Here is a 23,683-nt window from a genome sequence, read left to right on the forward strand (position 1 = left end):
TTGAGAGAAGGGGAAGAGCAGGAGATAAATCTGAATAATCATGTCAAATATTCCCTGAGAAAAGTGGAAGAATAGGACAGAGCAGCCTCCACCCCAGTTCGCATTCCTCCTTCGTGTCATGGCAACACAGATCACTGGATCTCCATCCCATCCTGTGTTTGTTCTGAGCATGTGTGTTTTGCAGGGTTTTTTTTTCTGTTTTGCTTTTCCCACACTTCCAACAAGTAATTTTGGTTGAGAATTTAAATCAAACTTGATACAAAAAAAATACATAAATTCTTCCATAATCAATTCAATGATCCTTCCATTTTCTATGATTGTCATTTTAGCTGGGAAACTTATACCATCTACTCTTGTCAGAATTAATTAGACAGGTTCCTTAGTTACTTCACTTTGTTCCAATAAGTACTCATTTAAAACTATACCATTTAAAAAAAAAATCATTCCAGACTTAAACCTGCCTGCAGATTCATTCTGAGACTGTCACAGGAGATTCTCTGCCACACATTCTCTGAAATCTTATTCACAGTGATTATCACATCAGCAGGATTACACATATTTGTTATGTTATACACATGGTTAAGTATTCTGTAGAATGTGCAAATCAAACATTAAACTTTCCATGAGAAGTGGAAAAAAAAAAAAAAAAAAGACCTCTTCTCAGGCGAGAATGATAAAATATAGATGTATTAGCTAAAAGGATTAGTGGCAGTCTATTATATATCCTGCTAGCTTAGTTTGAACACTTATTCATGCTACCATTCTTCAAAAAAACCTCTTTCCAGAAATGATTAATTTTGAAGCTATGTATTCTTCAATGGAGAAGAAAATATTTGTGTATCATGCTCCACTTTTACTGGAATTCTAGCTATGAAATATAAGACTAGCTTTAATTCAGCCAGTGCACAGACACTAATATTACAGGGAGTGATTAAACTGGCAGTTTAAGAATACAGTGTGGGGCTTTTACAGTTTTCTTTACATTGGTGGCATTTAGTTTAGTTCCATATATATGTAATTTTAAGGAGCTTTATTGTTGCAGAGTTCTATTGAGAATATAAAGCACTAGTGGCTTTTATGAGCCTGTCTAGCCTATCCAAACAAAAAAATCCTTGTAGTAGGCAAGTTTAAGGCACTACTACTCATGAATTTTAATGAATAGGCCAGTATACATATGTAACACAGCCCTGTGCTGAATGGACTCACAAGTGTTTTAATGTGTTACCACTGGCTAAATCCTGAGGAAAGATGGAGTGGTTGAGACATGTGCCTTAGATCAGCACGATGTGCATTTTCTTCTCACATCTACAGTAGCTTGTTCTGGCCACAGTATTGTGTGTAGAATACAAAGGACCAAGAAACCAAGATGGCCAAAAATCTAACTGTATCTAAAGACTGCAATTCACAGTCATTTTTCTACACATACACTCACACACCCCACCCCACCCCCCATACTCTTAAATACTGAGCAATAACTGTTGAAAATGTTCTTTTTGGATGCTGCAGCCAAACGATATCAAACAAAAATGACCATACACTGGATGTACCATTGATCTATTTCTTTCAAATGCCAGGTCATCTCTTGGTCTTTGGGGTTCGTCCAACAGTAAAGTTCCAGTAAAACAAATAAGTTAAAATCCCGTTATTGTTTGTTTTGCAGGGTTTTTAAAAGCATACAAGTACATGTTTGTTATTTATCCATTAAATACTGACCCCCAACTTGAACATCTACTGTTTTGTAACAGAAAAACAGTATTTTCTGCCTTCCTGAAAACTTCATTTTCTTCCTTCCCCTGCTCTCCCTCCCCCCCTTCCCTAAAATGCTACCTCACCTATCACATCTGGTTCTAGACTATTAAACCTGTCTGCATGCACACACATTTTCATTGCTCATAAAGGAATTATTTTCTTTATATGAACAGGCCTAAGAATATTAAGTGTCTCTCTCAATTTACCCTGTATCCTGACTGTTGCAGCTTTTAGAGAACAGTCACCAGGCAAACTCAGAGATTGTACTGTAATATTATGAGACTAATGCTTTTGAATTCTTGTCTGCAGCTGACATGTTTCCCCAAGCTATAGAAAACGCTGTGTGTAGGTAAATCTGAGAAAAAAATAGGTCAAGTGTCAATGTTTTTTAAAGCAACAGAAAATAAGCACTCTGTCATGATTTACAAGAAAAAAGAAAAATCCAAACATATAACAAAAAATTTGGTCTGTTTTTGTTCAGATTTCTGTGATTCTAATCCTATAGCAAAATATACAAACTCTGCTTTATTTCCCTTTTATCAGGGCCAAACGTATTTCAAGAACACAGTTAACTTAGACCATGTAGATTAATCTGAATGGTCTGTCCTGGTTCCAGCCCACTGTAGCCGTCTTTGGAGATGAATGAATGATCAAGAAACAGGCTGCTGACTGAGGGCTGGAGTTCAGAAGCCCTGCATAGTGGTACCACTTGCTGGACATGGCTAGACTATGAGCTAACCTGTCTGGGACAGATACAACCTCTGCAGAAAAAGAAAAAAAATTCCCTCTTCATTCACTTTTCCACACACTGGGATATCTCTTTTCTCTAGGAAGGCCAGCTACTGCCAAGCTGTCTATGAGGAGCCTAAGCATGGATTTGCCATGGCCAAAAGCAGCACAGTTTTGGCAACCCACACCCCCAGCTATAAGGAGAAGTGGGCCAGAAGGAGCTGCCAAGGCAGACATTGCCAACCTGCCGTGGGACTCAGCTGCACGCCAGACAGCCCTAGGGCACACCGATGGGACCTCTCAGGAGTTAACATCATGTCTTGCTTGTGAAAGTCTCCTCCAGATCACCCTCCTCAGGAAATACATGTCTGTGGTCTTGATTGTAAGATGATTTGACCATGCAGTTCAGAGGGTGTGCAAAGCTGGCCTCACCTGTGCAGATCCTATGAAGATGTGTCAAAAGCCAGTTGTCCCAGAAATGAGACTAGCTGCTATTGAACTAGCTTGTGTGCAGTTAGCAAGCCACTTGCTGCATTACATAATTTCACATGAGTTCATTTATCCTGTTAAGTCAATTCTTCTCCTTAAGTTTCATCTCATCATTAAGTGGTTTTGACTACAAATGTCTTTGCAGCCTCATTTTCCTATGAAATCAAGATCAGATACATATCTGACAAGCCACTTACGCTTGCACAACCACAGAAGTAATCTGTCATGGTAAGGACGTAAGTCAGGCTGAATATCTTAGGTGAGGGGGAAGAAGAGAGTATACATATCTTATTAAACTATCCATTGAACCCTAAGCACTGTATAAATTAGTCTACACAGGATACTCTATCTCTCTGTGCCACTATCTGTCATGTTAATTATTGGGGTAAGACAAGACAATGTACATGAAAGATATCAGCAAAACATATTTTTTGCCTGCTATCAAGTAGGAGTAGAGTTTGAGAAAAACTACAGGTAATACAGACACAGCTCCCTGGACAGACCACTCAAGGTTGCTAGGGAAATTAACTGAAAACCACACAGGCATAGGCTCGCTAAATTTGCCTTCATTTGGAGATTAGATTATTTTAAATCTCTCAGGAGATTCCATTCCACTTAAATGTACCACAATAAGACATGTTCACACTGATACTCTCAGAGCAGTCACATCTGGAAGAGTGAGTAACATACACTTCCCTTTCCTTCCCAGTTTGTGGTGCCTGTGAGTTTTGCTATAGAGCCATGGTCTGTAGGCAGCAAAGGGGAGGAACAAGGCTGAGACACAGTGAGTTTCCCTGAACAACAGAAGGAGATGAGCTCTGGCACCACTAAGAGTTACACACCTGATTTTGCAAAAAGCCAGGTATGAAGAGAAGTAACATTCCAGACAGTTATGACAGAGAAAAAATAAACATTCATGACAATCACTAGCCTTTCCTTACATGAACTTTCCAGCAGCTTGGCTATCTCTGGTTACATGTGATGCAGTCCAAACAGCTGCAGAAGGATTGGCCCTGTTCTTCCTGAAAAGACACTTAGCTGACAAGCAGTGGTGCGATGCTCCATAAAGCTGGTTTAGGGGAAAACTTCAGTATTGTTTATAAGTGAATGCAGCGTACAGCAGCTCTAGTCAGTCAGGTGATACAGATACCTTCATTGCCTCTTCTCTCTCCCTTCTCCTCCCCTTCTCCCCACCTTCAAAATCAGACTTTTATTTGCAATGGACTTTTCCACAACTGTAGCATAGAGGAAGGGTAGCAAAATCATGGAATCACAGAATCACAGGTTGGAAAAGACCCCAGGGATCATCGAATCCAACCATCAGCCCTACACTACAAAGTTCTCCCCTACACCATATCCCTCATCATCCCGTCCAAACAACCCTTAAACACATCCAGGGATGGTGACTCCACCACCTCCCTGGGCAACCTATTCCACTGTCTGGTCATTCTTTCTGTGAAAATTTTTTTCCTAATGTCCAGTCCGAACCTCCCCTGTTGCAGTTTAAAGCCATTCCCTCCTGTTCTATTGTTAACCACCTGTGAGAAGAGACCAGCACCAACCTCTCTACAATGTCCTTTCAGGTAGCTGTAGAGTGATGAGGTCTCCCCTCAGCCTTCTCTTCCTCAGACTGATCAGTCCCAGCTCCTTCAATCGCTCCTCACAGGATTTGTTCTCCAGGCCCTTCACCAGCTTTGTTGCCCTCCTCTGCACTTGTTCCAGCACCTCGATATCTCTCTCGTATTGAGGTGCCCAAAACTGGACACAATACTCCAGGTGTGGCCTCACCAGTCAGAGCACAGGGGGACTATCCCCTCCCTACTTCTGCTGGTCACACTATTTCTAATACAAGCCAGGATGCCGTTGGCTTTCTTGGCCACCTGGGCACACTGCTGGCTCATGCTCAGCTGCTTGTCAGTTAGAACCCCCAGATCCTTTCCTTCCAGACAGCTCCAGCCACACCTCCCCAAGCCTGTAGCCATGCAGGGGGTTGTTGTGGCCCACGTGCAGGACCTGGCACTTGGCCCTGTTGAAGCTCATCCTGTTAACATTGGCCTGCTGACCGAATCTATCCAAGTCTCTCTGTAGAGCCTCCCTATCTTCATGCAGATCGACACTCCCACTTAACTTGGTGTCATCTGTGAACTTATTGATGATACCCTCCATGTCCTTATCAAGATCATCAATAAAGATGTCAAACAGAAATGGTCCCAACACCAAGCCCTGAGGAACACCACTTGTGACCAGCCTCCAGCTGGATTTAGCTCCATTGACCACCACTCTCTGGGACCAGCCATCCAGCCAGTGCTTGATCCAGGGACCTTTCACTCATCCAGGCCATGAGCAGCCATTTTTAAAATGAGAATTCCTTGGGGAACTGTGTTGAATGCTTTCTGAAAATCCAGGTAGACAATATCCACATATTTTCCCTCATTACAATGACACATGTAATTACTGTTATATTTATCTGGATACAAAACTCTGTTACAGAAGAGAGAATAGGCACAGATTTAGGAAGAGGAGTAATGAAAAATGGTTTTATTTCCCTTTGTCTCTGTGAAAGAACATATCAAACCCAACCTGGGCTAGAATAGCAATTTCAGGTGTATAACAGGGTTTCTGACATTGAACCTGACACTGAAAGGGATTCCAGGGCATTATGAAGGTACTGGAGAAGATGACGTTAAGCAGATGAGATAACCATGATACAAACTGACTCTTAGCCAACAAATGAAAGCTTGTCCACTAGATATCTTGTCTGAGACATCACTAAGTTGGGGGGAAAGAGGTTGATGCTGAAGGCAAAACAAACAGAAGATACCTGCCTAGCAATTCTGGCCAACCACAATATGCCCTCTTGGAAATGGAAATTAATATGCCAGTGAAACATGGGGACCTCTGCTGAGGAGACCTCTACTGACAGGCCAGTTGCAGACAGAGTGGAAAGCACACCAAGTTAAATAGGAAACTTGACCCAAACAAAGCATCCAAGAACCAACACCACTGCATCCATCATGATGAACCAGAAAAAGCCTCATCCATCTATTGATGTATCGCAAGAGAATGATGAGAGCTGAAATGCCCAAATACTCAACAGAACACAGGCAGCAGTTACAAGTTAAAACCAAGATGTTACTCTTGCAATGTCCAAGCAAATCCACTGATGCTGCAAATTCAGTTGTTTAAATGAGACCTGTATCAATTAACCCTGTATCCCTCAGTATGTTTACTTATAGAGGATGTCTCCAGCAGGCAGTATCTAGTAGCCTAGGTTAACTACAAGCTTGTCCAAAGAGAGGCCATGGCAGACAATCCAATCCAGATGAACCCTTAACTAACTCAAACTTTCTTTCCACTCTGCTGAACATTCAACATGTACTGAATTTAAGTTCTGCAATAAATCAAGGCAATTAAAAATAGTTAACAGTTGTGTTTACATGAGAACAAGAATTTTGAGATAATTATTCTGAAAGTTGGAAGTGGAACCAAGCAATCTGTCTAATTAGCTTTACACTTACTCCCAGTTTTTGGAATCAGATTGGAAGGGATTTGAGGAATCTGAACCTCAGAAAGTGTTGCTCAAAAACTTAAGCTTTAACACCAGTCTGAAAGTTCAGTATGTGTCACAGACCTCCGTAATAATAATGATGGTGATAATAAAACTTTGATAGCAGCCATCTGCCCATTCCAGACAGTTGAATCATTTCCAGTGCTCCCTGAGAGCCAGCACTGACATGGATTTTCATACACTATATCACAGACAGTATATGCAGGATCCACAGTCAAGATCTTTCTGTAATGACGTCAAAGAGGTTGTACAGCTGGATTTAAAATTGCTGCAGGCTTGTCCTAATGACATTAGGGTATAACAAATGAGGAAAGGAAGATATGTATATCAGTGTTACAATAACAAGCAAGGACAGCACACTTAGCTCTGGAGGCAGCACTTAAGTTATCCTTCATAGAGCTGCTCTCCAAAGTTTGCGTCAGTGGAGGGTGTGGGGTGTGAATTCCATGACGAAGGGGCATAACTCAGCTGGAGGACTTTTTAGTGTGAAGCCTGGGAAAAAAGTAAGGAAAAAGGCATGGGAAATGTTAAGATATAATTTAAACAAGAAACTGTAAAGAGAAGAGACTTTATCAAGATGTTTCTGTTGTCCTCTTGCAGAGATAAGTCAAATATACTGTTAAGAACAGTCTATAAGATGCAGCTAAAGTTTTTCCAAAGCCAAACAAAAAATCTCAAAATAAAATAATCAAACACAATCTTCAAAGAGCACTCAGACTGCTGGCAGAGATGCATGAATCTGTTTTTTTGAGCCCTAGTGATAACCTACAGTGATGGTTTGACTTTGGCTAAATGCCAGGTATCCACCAAGTCGCTCTATCACTTCCCCCCCTCCCCTTTTCCCTTTGTTTTCTCAACAGGGCAAAAAGGGGAAAGAAGATAAACCAACCTTTGTGGGTAAAACAAAAGCGGATTTAATATAAGCAAAATGAAGCAAAGGTCTGCACACGGAAGCAAAACCAAACAGATTTATTCTCTACTTCCCATGGACAGGCGATGTTGGGCCTTCTCAGGAAGCAGGGCTCCAATACGCGTAGTGGTTGCCTCCGAGGACCAAGGGTGACCCCACCCCCTTCCTCCTTTCTCCCAGCTTTATACTTGAGCAGATGTCACATGGTCTGGAATATCCCTTTGGTCAGTTCGGGTCAGCTGTCTTGGTTGTGTCCCCTCCCAGGATCTTGCCCACCCCGTCCCACTGGGGGAAATGTCGGAAAGAGCCTTGGTGCTGTGTAAGCACTGCTCAGCAGTAGCCACAACACCAGGGTGCTACCAACACCCTGCCAGCTCCCAGCATAAAACACAGCACCGTGAGGGCTGCTGTAGGGGAAAACCAATTCCAGGTCAGCCAGACCCAGTACACCTACATACAGCCACATCTAGAGGTGACCACATTTATTGGTGACCAAATCTATGGGTGACCACATCTGAGCTGGAGCTTTGCTGCTACATAAAAGAGGGACGCTGTAACCAGCTTTTTCCTTAACATCCCCTAGAAGCCTCATGCACCTGGATCTGTCAGCCTCTGGATAAGCTGGGAAGCTTGCATCAGGTACTCATAAAAGAGGATGCAAGCAGGCCTATTTCTCAGCAGAGGACAGAGAAATATCAGAGTGTAAGACCAGTTGCAGATTTTATAGGAGTTAATTTAAGCCAGGACAGTTTTTATAGTCTTTGACGGACAATTTTGTATTTTTAAAGTCCAAACTATTAAGTGGTTGACCAACTTCTGACAATAAGAGTATCTGTATGCTGTGACAGGTGAAAAAAGACAGGCAAGCATAACTGGATCTTTACCAGTACTGGTGAAATAATGTGTAGGTTTGTTCCTTTACACTTAGTAAATACTCATATCCATGTAAATTAGACTGCAACTATTTGTATGAAATACATTAATAAATCTGTGTTACTTTCTTTACCTGTAAAATATCCTTGATTTAGGCATTCATACTAATAGCATAATGTGAACATTCAGAGTTTATGCCCTTATTTAGTTTTTCCTTTATATTTTGACTCTACTTAGAAACACTTGCAGTACTCCAGATGTATTTCTCAGAATAGGTATATAGTTTAGCATAATTACACCTATCTATACTTATCAAAGTTAAAAAGCTAAAGTTTTATTCCCTGTACCTTTACATTTATCCTATTTTATGGAAATCATTAAAAAGACCATCAATGAAAAGCAACATTTAAGAGTTAAGTTTGGTAATGTTTTCAATCCTTGTTTGCAACCATATCTACTGTATCATAAAACCACGCTTTTAAAAGTATTTTTACTTACTGTGGATCATTAGTCTTGAAAGGAGCATTCCAGGGACATTTAAAGGCTCTGGGACTTTAAATCTGAGGAATGAAGAACAGAGGCATTACCTCATTTGGTGGTATAGGGTGTCTCCTGATGCAATAACACAAGTTTAAGAGAGAATGGGAATTGTGAATACTTCCATGAGATGAATTTAAGGGGGGAGGGGGAAAAAAATCTATCATTTGGGATAATCATAACAGTGCAGACTGGCAGGGTGCAGTGTGGGCTGGCAGCTCCCTGGGGATGGGCAGGGTAGGGCAGGGTTGTGAGGACCTGGAGACAGGCCCTGCTGTGGCACCTCTGGGGCAGGGACCGATGGCCCCAGGGGCTGAAATGGGGCCTTGGGGGCCTGAAATCTGGTCCTGGACTGTGACTAGGGTGGAGGGAATCCCAAGGGATTGACAGGAGCAGTCAGGCCCCTCAGGGCTCTGACAGAAATAGTTAAATTCTGTTGCATAGCTTTGATTTTACAGAAACCAAATTCAAAACTAGTTACATTATATAGAAATTATTCTACCAAAGCATACAACTTACACTAAATAAAACGTGCATCCTCACAGCACTGTGCAAGCATTAACAAATACCTAAACTGAGTCAGACCATAGTACAGCATGATAATCTTCATGAAGCTTTGACAGACTGCTCACCTGTCATTTCTAGTCTTCCCTGTTGGTGTCCCTACAGCAGTCTTGCCTGCTTCCCCTGTAGATGTTTTAATTTTACTTCATTGTCCAAAATATCATGGTTGGATTTGTTACTTTTCATCAAGTGTTGTGATCACCTCTGATTCACTAAATAATAACCATGTTAACTGATGAAAAGGTAATGTCAAAAGACCTGCAAGACTGATTTCTGAGATAAACTAGAGCAATGGCATTTTTTATGGTAAGAAGTGGTTCTGATGGAAAATAGGTCTTAAAATCAAGTAAAGATATAGAAGAAAAACATAAACTAAAAATATCAGACTTCAGGATGAAGATTTGAATAGATTTTAGTTCCAGTGAAAGATTATGCCAACATAAGAACTGCTCCCTCAGCTGTGTGGGGAAATGAAGAACAGAGGAAGATCAGCAGTGTGCACTTGGTGCTTCCACTACATTAGGCCTGGGGACAGAATCACAACCAGGCATAACACAGACCAGAAAGTCTCCTGTTACAGTGCTTGTTTTGAACCTCTTCCAACCCTTCACTGAACTTGATAAAGTGGCAGAAAGGATGAGCAAATGCTTCCATGATGATACTTCTACCAATACTCTTAAAAAAAGACTCACTTGATATTGGTCTCCAAGGACAGAGATAACCCAGCAATTGCAGTGCAAGAGACTTAGCCAACTACTTGTCTGTTGGACTCAACGATTTACTGTCAAGTTTCCCAGATTTTTGCACAGTGTGTCTGAAGCTTTTGCTATCCTAACTGCCAGACTTTTCTTCTCGAAGAGGAGAAAGAACTGAAGGGATTAGGAATTTTGAATGGAGGAAACACCAGAGCAGGCATATAAATACAGAAGGTGAGTGGTGCATTTGCTAAGCTATGAAACATCAAAAAACACAGTATCACAGGCTTCAACTATTTAGGACGTACAGGGCAATTTTCAGTTACAGTATTAAAAAGAAAACAAGGCGTGATTTCCAAAAAATGGTTCCATTCCTAGTTTCAAAAATTTGAACAAAGCTACAAAAAAGGGACACCATCATCATCATCATCATCACCATCTTCATCACCATAAGAAGCTATAGAATGATGGAGTAAAAAATATTTCCAGAACCAGTTATCTAGAGAACTTCTGCAAATATGCTGGAGGATGGGGAAATTCAGAATGGCAAACTGGAGAAGTGAAGCTCTGAGAAAACATGACACTATTTCACAGGGGTTAACTGTATGACTCTCATCTTGTGTTGAAAAAGGGAACAGGAGGGAGGAAACAGTGACTGATTTCTGCAGAGAAGACACAGAGGCTGTCCTTGACATTCAAGCTGTATGTCAACAGGACTGCACTGCTTTGAAAAAGTATGCCATGTAACAAGATGTGCAATCAGAGCAAAAGCACAGTGACAATCTGTCTTTCCAGGTTACGTCCAGCAGTAGTTGTCCGGTGCTGGACACCACACTTCAAGAAAGAAGTGGGCCAAGTGAAGAGACTCTGGACAGAACACCAAATATAAACATAAGCAAAGAAAATGTAACACATGAGAGAAGGCTGAAAAAAATGGGGTTGTTCCTCCTAAAATAGGAAAAAACGAACCAAACAAAACAAAACTGAGAGAAGACATGACAGAAATCTTCAGTTATAGAAAAAGCTGTAACAAGGAAGAGGATTACTTTTTTCCTGGCTCTGGTTCATAGATTTGAATGACGGTGAAAAAAGAATAAAAATTATTGGGAAAAATAATGAAGTAGCATACAACACTATTTGGAAAGTGTTTAAAGAACAAGTTAGACAATCTTGACAAGAGATAAGAAAAACAGATAGATAAGAACATCTCAGTCCATCAGGTCATTTAGATCCCTCTGCTTTTAGGATTTTATAATATCTAATAATATTTGAACTATGAGAAGCAGGGGTGGTGGGGTAAGGTCAGCACAAGATTTTTCCCCACCCATTCTTATGCTACTCACTACACTGGGCAGTGTGATAAAGTATTTTTCTTACCAAGCCTCCTTTAGGCACTGGTTTGGAGCTGGCAGCACTGGGCTGACTGAAACTGAAGCTCCCAGCGCTCATTGGTTAGGGCTATTTTCCAGCATTATTGTTATAGAATATATACCATGAGAATAATTCATTTTATCTTAGCAAAGTCAATCCATAACTCATCTTCACCTCTTCACTAGCTATAGATAAATAGTTGATTCTAGAAGTGCTTAAAAAAAAACCACTGAACATATTGGCCCATGTTATGATAAAAACCAGATGCATACCAGCTACTTCTCAACACCTCTTGGGGAAAGAGTTGAGGAACAGAATGGATGTACAGCATGCTCCAGCCAGCTCTGAAGGATCACTGCATCAGGACCCCAGGGCATGCCATGAAGCACTCCTGAGCTTCAGTGAGGATATATGGCCAGCATGGTGTAATACCTCAGATGGATGGCAGCTTTGGCATTTAGAGAGATGCTTCTGAACTCCTACTCTTCTTATCATCTCCAATGAGTCAGTCAGTGGCAAAAATGTGCACGTATTCTTTGAATGTTTCTTATGCAAAACTCACATGAGGTATACATGGATCTACCTATTTTGGGGGATTATTTTTATGTTTTCTTTCTTTTACTATTTTTCATATAATTTTGTTTACAATTTAATGCAAGTATTTACTGGAAATTAAACAAAGAGGAGAAAAAATATTTTAGAACACACTATTAGCAAGACAGTTGTAGCATATGTTTTATGTTTTGCTGTGGACAAAACAAATATTTACATAGAAATATCCTTCATTGTAGGAAAACTTGTATTACACATCAAAATGAAAAAGGGTTAAAAGCTAGTTGTAAATCTATTTTCATTTTCTCCTGTAAAGACAAAAACTTTTTATCAGGATTCTTTTTTGGTGAACTTTCTGACTTTATTATCCTTTCGTGCTTTCATATGGTCCAAATCCTATAGTTTTTAAAGAAGAAAAACCACTGATTTATAATCAGAAGCAAAAACATTAATAACTTGGCCTTATGTTTGCAAAGGTAATAGGAATCTTCTAATCTTTCCTCAGGACTCATAGGCATGTTATGGTGAGGTTATATAAAATAGACTTCCAGTGTGGCATTATTCAGATGAATATATTACACATTAAGTCTCAAAACACTCCATAGATGAAGTTTTGCGAAAAGAAAAACATGACTAAGGGATTTGTTATCTGTATACTGTGTTTCCTGAAAGGCTACAGAGTGATTTTTTTTTTCCTCCCACTATAAGAAATCACTAATATGAAATATCCTTTTTTTAAAAGCACATAATTAAATTATAAATAATTTTAAGTAGTTGCATTCTCTGTTTTTAATTAAGGTGCACTGATGCAATAAAGATAAATTACTGATTTCTGAGGCTGAATTATCAAGACTGAAACTGAGGGGACTTTCATTCTGCAGAGATAATATTAACTGTTGGGAGTTAATGGCAGATTTATAGGTTATTTTTTTTATATAAAACTTTATTGAATTAATTTAACCATAAGCACTGTGTTATCACATCAATAAACTTGGGGATATTTAATTTCATTTATGCGCTGAAGATTGTTGTAGGAGCTCATGTTATTCAGCTTAAATACAGCTGCACAGCATTTGTTAGTTTTGCTTGGATTTGTTAATCTTATGTCAGGAAAAAGAGATTATTTTTCATTAATGTTTTAGAGATTGTATTTTAAATATTCTGTGTCCAAACTAATGTAGCAAGCTAAATTCAGAGGAAGAAGAAGGTTAGTTCATGCTAGGAACTAAGGTTGATACTTAGGAAGCCTCAAAAGTCAGTACAGAGCTGGTGACAATTGGCAGGGGATTCTTAGAACTACCAAAAGCTTCTCACTAGGCCAGACCCCAGAAGTACTGCAATTCACCTTTCCTCCCTCCCTCAACCTCTAGTAGGAGCCTGAAGCTAAGGACTCAAGTAGGTCTGGCAAACAAAGATACACCAGCAAAGGAGATTCATTGAGAAACTCAGACTGGCAGGTTTCTCGATGGCTTCGGACACCTGTAAATTGTTTTCTACGGTTGTCAGCAGAAGCATTCTGCCACTGTCAGGAAACAGTTATACAGCAAGCCATTGCAGCTGTGATCCCACCCTGTCTAGCCCTTCCAGGGAATATCCCTTCAGTCCCACCAAGGCAGCAATGTGTTTTTATAGCTAATTGGATCCTGGAAGGCCAATGTAATTCCTTCTTTTTCTTCTTCAGTTGTTAGCTCAACAACAAAAGATAAAAGGTCTGTCATCTTAGTCTCATGTAAACATGTGTTTCACAGGTTCTTGTCACCCAGGTTCTGGCTGCCCTGACAACATCATCTTTCTTCTTCCAGATATCTTTCTCAGGACCTTTCTGTTGACCCCGTCTTCTGTAAAACCTACTGAAGGCATTAAGTGATAAATTTAATAATAATTGAATTAATACAATGTTTTCACACTATTACTCTTGTTATATGTTCTCTCTCTTTCCCTATTGTATTTGAGAAGCATTACACAAACTGAAACAGTCAGCAGCAAGTAAACATGACCTTCGGAGTATCCAACATAATATCAAAAAAACCCTATTGAATGAGGCCCTCTTGTATCTCAAATTGGTGCTGTAGGACTAGAGAGAAGAAAGAACAACATTCATTAGTTCATGAACTTTTTCTACATCAAGAGAAAACACACCTGTGTGTACCAACAGAGCATCACAAATGGCCTCTCGTCCAATGATCTCCTTTTGTGCATATACCAACAGAAAATACAGTCATCTGTCAGTGTGCACTCATTTCTGCTGCAATCTTTCTATTGTCTGACACTTCAAAAGTGTTCATCTAAGTAAAGACTCCAATGAGCTTGAACAAGGTTGTATCAGTAAGTGTTAAAGGAACTTAATTTGGTCCATCTTCACAGATACTTGCAATTCTGAGCTGGCTTACTCTGCAAATACACATGAATTAAAATTAGAGGTGACTTCACAGCTTACTTTTACCCATACCACAGTTTTCAGACAGGGCAGGGTTAAAAGGACTGTTGTTTGGCTTGACTTGTCCCAAGTTTAACTCCTCTGGGCTAACTCCAATAGTTGGACAAGACTTCTGACTAACAAGGAGCAAGCCCATTATTATCCCCTTTAAACATCTCTGACTAATGAACAATGGTTCAGTCAGACTCTTTCCCTGGAAAAGACAGGATGCAGTATTAACAGTTCAAATCAAGCTGCTTTTGGGAAAGCCCTTGAACTTACCAGAGTTGAAGGCAGTTCTAGTATCAAACACATATATCAATAATAGTGGAGAAACAGCAGAGGCTGTTGAAGTGAATGTTCATGGTGACAATAAAAATCAGTTCAAGCTATTTTGTATAGAAACCTATACATTCAGGATGTTCCTTGAAAAGAAGAGGTCAGTGAATTTGATTCTTGACCATATACCAAAGAAACACTGTGGTTACTGGTGGCTGACACATTCAACTGTGACCATCATAGCACTGATTCCAGAGCATCATAAGCTTTTAGGTGCACTATATCTGAATTTGCTACAGTTAATGTAGCTAAGACAAAAATACTTTTGACTTCCTGGAGCAAAATAAAAGGTTTTCTTCACAAGCAGACAGATCAGTTTGCTGGGTTAAAAATTATTTCACCCCTATTCAGTTATTCTGTTGGCCAACCTCTTCCTCCCCACCCAGACAAAGACTCATGCCAAGCTCTGGATAGATCATTGGCAGCCATTTTCATGACATGGTTGGCTTAAAACGGCATGGGAGGAATTCCAGCACTGAGAGTTCAGCTGCATGTGGAAGAACACAATCTGGAATATGCAGTGGCAGTCATCTCCACATATTGGCATTTATAATCTATTTTTCTGCCTCACAAAATGTTGTGTGATCATAAGTACTTAGTGTAACACTCAATTACCACATACAAGCAACTCTATCACTGCATGCACAGCAATATGACAGAAGATGTTGGATTGTCTTTGAAGTAAATCCTTAGAAGTGGCAAGTCCTTAATCAATTTGTATTTTGTTCAGTTGGTGTCAGCATTCCACTATAGAAAGAAAAGGTGCTTCAACTCCAACTCTTAATGAATGGCTGACAATGGCTTCAAAATCACAAAAAGATGCATAGCTAGTAATGAGTAACAGCCTCTGTTCATTGTAATGGATGAGGGTAGAGTAGGACAGCAGTTCCTTGATATTTTTTAATGACCCTGTATGTTGGCAAATCCCTCTCTACGGATCTCCCTTTGCTAATAGGCAGTAAGGCATCTTAATGATGCTGACTTTTATGAAACAAACTTCTTGTAATAGTGATTAGAGCAAAAAAGGAGTAGGCTCACTTCTGTCAACCTGCTTCCACTCTCACCAATACAACCCAGTACGTGTTTGACCTTCTTTCTTATAAGAGCACACTGCTGATTCATGCCCAGTTTGTTGCCCATTAGGACCCATGGACCCACAGATCTTTTTTTTGTAAAACTACATTCCAGCCACTTTGCCTCCAGCCTGTACAGTTGCATGGATTTTTTTTCCATCTAGATGAAATACTATTTGCCTTTGTTGAATTTATCTTCAGATGCATCACTGCCATTTATTTTGTTGCCACAGCACAAGAAAATTGATTCATCTAGTTGCATATTCTTCCTTCTTAAATCAGAACACCTGATTTCTCAAATTCAGCTAGAGCTTTTTAGGTCACTTAGCTAGTTTAGGCTCATCTGCATCTACAATCTGTTGAAGGGTGCTATGATGCTTATAATTCTAGCAAGCACCCCCTGAAGATACCCGATTTGGGAAGCTCTTCAAAAAATGGTAATCATCTGACATCACTAATGTCAGTCATCACCCACTAGTACACTAGGCAAGGTACAGCTGTACTGGAAAGATTCTTCCTTCAGCAGATAGTGGATACAGGAATGGTTCAAATGCTTTGTTTACACAGCACTTGTGATACCCACAAATTCCCATACTGCCATTAAGTTTATTAAATGTTGCTTTCAATGTAGAGAGTTCTTTGTGTGTGACCAGTTAAAGAACTCCCTGTTAAGTAAGTCTCAAGGTCTTTACCATTGTTCAGTTATAGAGATGGGATACTGCTGGCCTTTACAGTGATTATCTACAGGTGGAATAATGCTGGCAGTTCCTGACAGTCTCACAGTTGTCCAGAATATGTTTTGGGGATTTCTTAACATGGAAAACCTTGGAAAGATTGCTGATGAATGCCTTGGACTTTGATTCCCAAGAGCATACACAAATTCCTACCCACAAGCTCTTGCATTAAATGACAAAAATAATGAAAGGCAACATTTCATAAAAGGTACCATTAAATCTCTCCTTTCATACTGGTTACAGTGCCGATAGCCTAACTACTATAGTCTCCAAGGCTGTGTAACCAACATGATGTCATGGGATGGTAGAGAGGAAACTGACTGAATTCATTTTCACTGACAACAGTCATCCCAGAACATCTTCTTCTAGTTAGCACCCATGTGAAAACACCAGCAAGTTCAAACATTTAAGAGCTTCCAAGCCTTTCCTCTGGGTAAACTGACCTTTCTGCAGTTTCTCCACTTAATTGTCAAGGGAAATAGCTGTTAGTTTGATATCTGCAGACAAGAATTTTTGCCATGGTCCTTTTGCTTCTATCTACTGGCAGTTGACTGACAGACCTGTCATGGATTTTAATTTTTTCAGGTATAGAAATCAGCATCTTTAAGTCTATATAATCCTTGCTTCTCATGTCCCACACCGTGATGTTAAGCTCCTAATGGTATGACATCTTGGCAGAAATCATACTTCCAGTTTTGAAAGGCAGCATTTGTATTTCTTCAGCATACATCATCTTAGTACATATTCAGATTGACTCAGTGGTTAGGCCCTTTTGTCTGCGATCATAAACAGAAATTTATTTAGCAAAGAGATGACACTGAAATGCTTTGTCTTGATCTTGGCATTAAAACATTTAAAATGCTTAGCAACAAAGCACAGCTCAGCAATAAAGGAATTGATGCTAACGAATTTTCATTTGTGAAATTGAAATCTCTGGACAATGAAGAATAGTGTAGGCAATAAAGGAGTCTTTGGCAAGATTATGATTTTGGTCTTAAGCACAACAGGCCCACAGTGACACAATGGCAAATATCTTGGCTGTACAGCTATTTTTGTCTGGGATTGCCTCTCTTGTTTGCCCCAAGATAGCAGGAGCATCGTCATGATTAAGATTCCCACAATACTGGCTGACTTGAGCCACACTCCTCAGCATGTCACTACCAATGCCATATCAAGTTCTAGATGAACTGTCATCCAGATTCCACATAAATATTTTTCCCCAGAAACTTAACAAGCTGTACTGAAAATCATTACTTGTTATTTCTAGAGCTCATCTACACACTTCCCATGACCTGGAAACTGGGTATTGAGTGTATGCAACTAGCAGCAAATGAGCCTAATTGTCTTATCACCACCAATGTGATGAACAGCACAGAGACAGGACTCTCCCGTAACTCCACAACTGCTGCTACCATGCAAAGAAAGAGTAGGAGGGCCTGGATCTGGTCTGCTCTCTCCATAGAGCAAGGTGCAGCATCCTGGAGCACAGAACTGCCTCCTCAGCAAGCCCACCTGGCACACAGGCCAGGGTGCCCTCTTGTGCACACTGAACACTCCCCAGGCCTTTGGCTTCACTTTACTGAGGATACAAATTAGACAGGCTTATCACTGAACAGCAGTACTTGTGTTTCATGGCTATCTCTCTGGAGTGAAAGACAACAAAAATAAGTAACTGTTCTGCAAAGCAGGAGAAAAAAAATGTTTCCAGAAGAGCAAAATGTTACTTTGCATCAAACCTTAGTGACCTTGGGTTTGTAGCAACTCACCAGTGAAGCCCAGAAACCCAGCTGGAGTAGGAGTTGGTGGCCCGTTTAAGGCCACACAGCTTAGAAACCAAAGCCACTTGGTAGAAGAAGATCTAAAACCAGAAATCAGCTTTCCTCATGAAGGTTTGTCAATGGGAGACTACACTGAGGAAATGACTTGCCAGATTGCTTCCCACCATCTCTAACAATAAGATTGTTGGAACAAAAATGATCTCTGGGGCTCTGTCCTTGAATAGTCTCTAAATACTAACATAGTACTAAAGGCAGAAGTTTTTAGTGTAGAAAAAGAAATACTTGGGTTTATGTTTGGACAAATAGAAATACCTAAAAGGTTTTGTTTATTTTTTTAGAATTTTGGAGGCGTAGAAAGGACTGTTTTCATGTTATTTTGGAAATAGCAAGAAGGTAAAGCCTGATCTTATCTGGACTGTTGGCAACTGACCATAATGCTTGCTGTGCTTAATCTTTAACTTTAAAACGTGAGAACTTAAAAAGGGATATGTGTTTGAAAACTAATGCTAACCTATTACTGAAGTAAAATTGAGTTAACGGTGAACAATTTTCATGTCTCACCAACATCTCAGTCCTTAAAAAGTCTTTCAAATGAAAAAACATTAATTTCACTATGAAACAAAATGCACAGGAATTTGCTGCCACAATAATAGATATTTAACTTTTAAATTAAAATACCAAGACCTAGAAATGATACAACAATGAAATTATGTTATCCCTGATATGCAATCCAAGAGAAGATCCTTAGTATCATTTAGAACTGTAACTAAAACAAGCAAAATAGATCAGACATGACAGATATCATGGTGATCTTTGCTGATAGACACCTTGCTCTGACACAGAATTGCAATGGCAGACTAAAGTACAACTCTCAAGAATTCCAGACTGCTAAAGAGTTACCAGCTTTACAGCAGCTGCAATTTTATTTCACCTGTTTGCCACGGACTATGACCTTAGCCCTTTCATTACAAACTCTTATCCCTCTCTGCATTAGTGAAAATCATCTCCCCTCCCATGAAAAATGGACCCCATCTTTCTAGGATCATGAAACAGGAGCCAAGGGATAGGTAGTAGTCAGAGGAGAAAGCAAAACCCCATGCTCTTTGCTCCAGGCTGAGTCATACATTTTTTGATTCATTGTGAATTATACTGCTCAAACACCTCATCAATATATAAGAAATAAAACCAAGAAAGTAGTTACGATAGGCCAAAACCAGAACTCCAAGTACAAGTTCCCCCAGATTTTTCAGACTCCAGTCCCTGAATCAGAAACCAGATTCATGGTTTTGGCCCTGGCCCCTATGCAAACAATGCAGAGGCCCCACTTTCAGAGAGGTTCAGCTATTGCCAAAATCTTAAAGGAACAGTCTGTCACATTCCTGAGACTAAGATGAGTGATGAAACTTTAACAAAGGAGCAGCTGACCTACATTGCTCAAAATGAGGACTGTCCAGAAGATAAGCATATGGGATGATACTCCCATTCTGCTGAGAAATTTCAGCAAGAAGTTTTCCACATTCTTTGACTCACACAAATCAGAACCTGACCCTGGCCCTGACTTGGCCATCAAACCCAAATTCTGACCTATGTCTAATCCAGAGCTCAACACTGCCCACTAAGTCTACCTGTATGCAAAACATTAATAATTTCTGGTTAGGATTGTGGAAACATAAACTGTGCTATTACTTTCTCTTGTACATAAGGTAACAAATAAGAAGGATGGGAAGAAGACTGAGAAATGTGTTCTGGCTATAAATAGAATCCCTTAATTGCTTAACCTGCTTCAATTAATCCATTGCCCAATTACAGTTGTCAGTTCTTCACTATAAAGAATACTTCTTAACTGTTACTCCTGAACTATGATTTAAACAACACAACATTAAGAATTTCCATGTGCAACAAAACACAACCAATTATAATCAACACTGGAAAATTCTAATTTGATGTTAGACATAATTAACTACATGAGAAATTATCCCTGTAATAATATGTGACAGGAAGCAAGGATATCTTCAGTAACTCATGCCATATTATGTATAGTCACAAAATTCCTGTTGGCTAAATGATTGAGTACCTGACACAAAGGTCAAAGTCCCAGCACCCAGACCTCAAAGGCTTAGGATTTTCTGGGTAGCCCAGGTGTCTCTGGGCTCTTGCAAGTGAAAGACTTCTATCATCTCTTACTGCTGCAGAACATGAGAGGATTCAGAAGAGGGAACCGAATCCTAGGGGCAGACCAAAGAGAGCCTACTGCACAAAACAGGCCTTTCATTCTGGACTCCTAAGTGCCTGATATGGGAAAGAAAGTTTAATTCAAGTATGCTCTTGAAGTTTTGGCAGACTTTCAGCTTAACATGAGGAACTGAATTTTCTTTCTAATTTTGCAAATTCTTCTCCAATTTTAAAGCCATCTTCTATCTTGCTTTACTTCTGACAGATGGTTTAATCTTGTCTTCTCTGCCTGAAGATATGGTCACTCAAAGGTATCTTGATATAGCAGCTTAATGAATAACAGCTTCCTGGCCTAGTGTGGTAAATGATGAAATTGATTTTGTGGAGCAAACAGTCTCTCTTGTATCCAGGTCTTCTCCTTGTTGTAATCTTAGCTATCCTTGCTGTATCGACAGTGGGTCAGAGGTCTCATTTTAGCTGAAAATGTAACATGAAATAGGAACTGTTAAATCAGCTTGCTCAGTGTTGAAAACCTAGACAACCCTAATCAAAACTAACAGATATTTTTGAAGTTTGCAGGTTATCCTGAGCAAAACCAGAACAAGATGAACAATTACATTAGACCAAGCAACTAAAAGTGAAGGTGAAATAAGTGGCATTATTAAAATCTGATATTTCAAAATTGTGATTGTTTCAAAGAGTTGAGTGTGACAGAGAAAATCAGTCCCATGTGAGAAGTCAGGTGACAGTGCAAAGACACAGAGAAAACTTTCTGAATTTCATAAAATACGTTGTAGTTCTTGGCATGCTCCACTTTCATATATCATTGATAATAGTATTTCTTCATGCTTGTATTCTGTGGCTTGAAAAACATTATCAGAAACCTTCAGAATGAAATCCTGACCCCAGCGAGGTTAATTAAAGTTTAGCCATTCAGTTTAAGAGAGTCAGAGTTCATATTTATAATCTTCTCGTTTTCTGTTATCGTGCACCCTTTTTCAAACATTCATTTTTCCATTTAGAAAGTGCTCTTAGGATAACAGAGCAAATATCCAGTGGATATAGAAGCCTGACAAGAAATGAGCCTCTTTTTCTAAAAGCAATCCAGACCACTAATTTTTTCATTAGTATTTCTCAGAAAGTTACTGATTAGCCTCCTAGCTGTTTCCAACACTTCAGTCTGAAGCATCCCAATAACTACAAAAACAAGTTTTCACTGTTTTAAAAGCTCAAAGCTTCTAGCATTTATGCAGGCCAATCTGACCAGAAATAAACTGGACAAAAAATGAGTAAGGAAAGCAAAGACAAGTTGCATGAGGAACCAATTCAGAAACCACAGATAAAAAAAATATAAGATCAAAATTAGCACAGCTGTAAAATGGTGACCATCACTTTGTGATGAAAGCCTCATTTTTACTGGCTGTCCTAACCCTTCTAAGGTTAAAATACTGTTAGATAGTACCATACATATATGTGCTTATGATATGTTCAGTGTTGCTACTGAGGAAAGATAATATATGATCCAAAAAGCATTTTGGACTCAGGTAATTCACTGGTAATTCGACATGCATTTCTGTAAGAACAAATGTACTAAAACAAAACACAGAACGTGTGAAAAGAACATGTGACATCACATCACTCCTATAAAATGAAATCTCTACATTAATTTTACTCACAATATTACTATCTGTACATCAGGTATGAGGAAAAAATTAATCACAAATCTGCTCATTTTCTAGTCCAAAAGTAAGTCCCATTTCCCGACCTTGCTTTCATTAATAAATACATAACAACATGCATATTTAAAATAACAAATTAACAGAACACTTCACTGCACACACTTACATCTCTGGGGAGAAGATGAGAGAACAAACAACATGTGACAGATGTTAATCACATAGCTTAATGCACTATCGGAAGTGGGTCAGTGATAGCAATGAAGATCACGCCATTGGAACCGTAACAAGAGGGAACAGAATTAGAATAAATTATAAAGATGTATAACAGAATTGAAATATGAATTAGTTTTGTTTCTGTTGTGTGAGAAAGTTAGTTTTGAACATGGGTATTTGGTGGAAGATAGCTTCTCTTACCTAGCCAGCTAACTTCAGAATCAATATTTAGCTTTAGAGATGACAAATATGCATGACATTTATAAATGGAGATATGGTTAAAATCCATATGGTTAAAATCAAGCTACCTATGGAGGTCAACTGGTCCAACGTTTTGCTCAAAAAGCAGTTTATGACTTTTTTTTAGTCAGGTTCCTGAAGGCCTTGTTCACAACCCCTCTGGGAAATCTGGTTCAATCTTAACCACTTTCATTACAAATTCCTTTCTTTTCCTTTAAGTCAGAATTTCCTTTGCTGCAACTTGTGACAGTTGTCTCTTATCCTACTCTTGTACACCTCTGAGAAGAGTCTGGCCCCATCTTCTCTATCACTCTCCTATGTTTAGGTTGATGAAGTGGGCAGCTAGATTCCCTTAACCTTCTGTTCTCCAGACAGAATCAACTCAGTTACCTGAGCTGCCCTTTATGCGCCAGCCCCCTAACCATCTAAGAGCTCTTCTGGTAGACTTGTTCCAGCTTATCAATATTGCTTTTATGGAGGCGATTCTAAGCAGGACATGATCATATAGATATGGCTGCACAAGTTCTAAGCAGAGGGCTGTAAGCACTTCCCAACTGTCCAAGCAGTCTTCCTAAGAAGACTTTAAATCTGAAGACATTTACACAAGGGTTTAATTTTGCACAAAGCTAAAATGTATTTAAGTAGGATTGTCCACATGTCAGTTCAGACTTGCCCTGGAAATACTTTCAAAATCCATCATCAGGACAACAGCTCCCTGTCTTCCCACAAGAAAGGGTCTCCAAGGGATGAGACAACTCAAGAACTTTCTTTCAGAATTTTTTGTGTAATTCAACATCTACATCAGTGTCAACATTGTGCAAATTAGTCTGCATGGTGCAGACCTCACTGAAGTGCAATGCTGCAAAGTACCCAACAGGTCTCCGACCATGTGGCAGATATACGAGATGCTCACTGTTCAGAGGATAAGAGTGAAAAAGCAGGCATTTGCCAACAGCCACTTCATGACAGCATCTGCTTCCCTCTGCCATATTGAAGTGCCAG

The sequence above is a fragment of the Athene cunicularia genome, assembly GCF_003259725.1.
Source record: "Athene cunicularia isolate RWA chromosome 1 unlocalized genomic scaffold, athCun1 chr1_part2, whole genome shotgun sequence".
Lineage (NCBI taxonomy): Eukaryota > Metazoa > Chordata > Aves > Strigiformes > Strigidae > Athene > Athene cunicularia.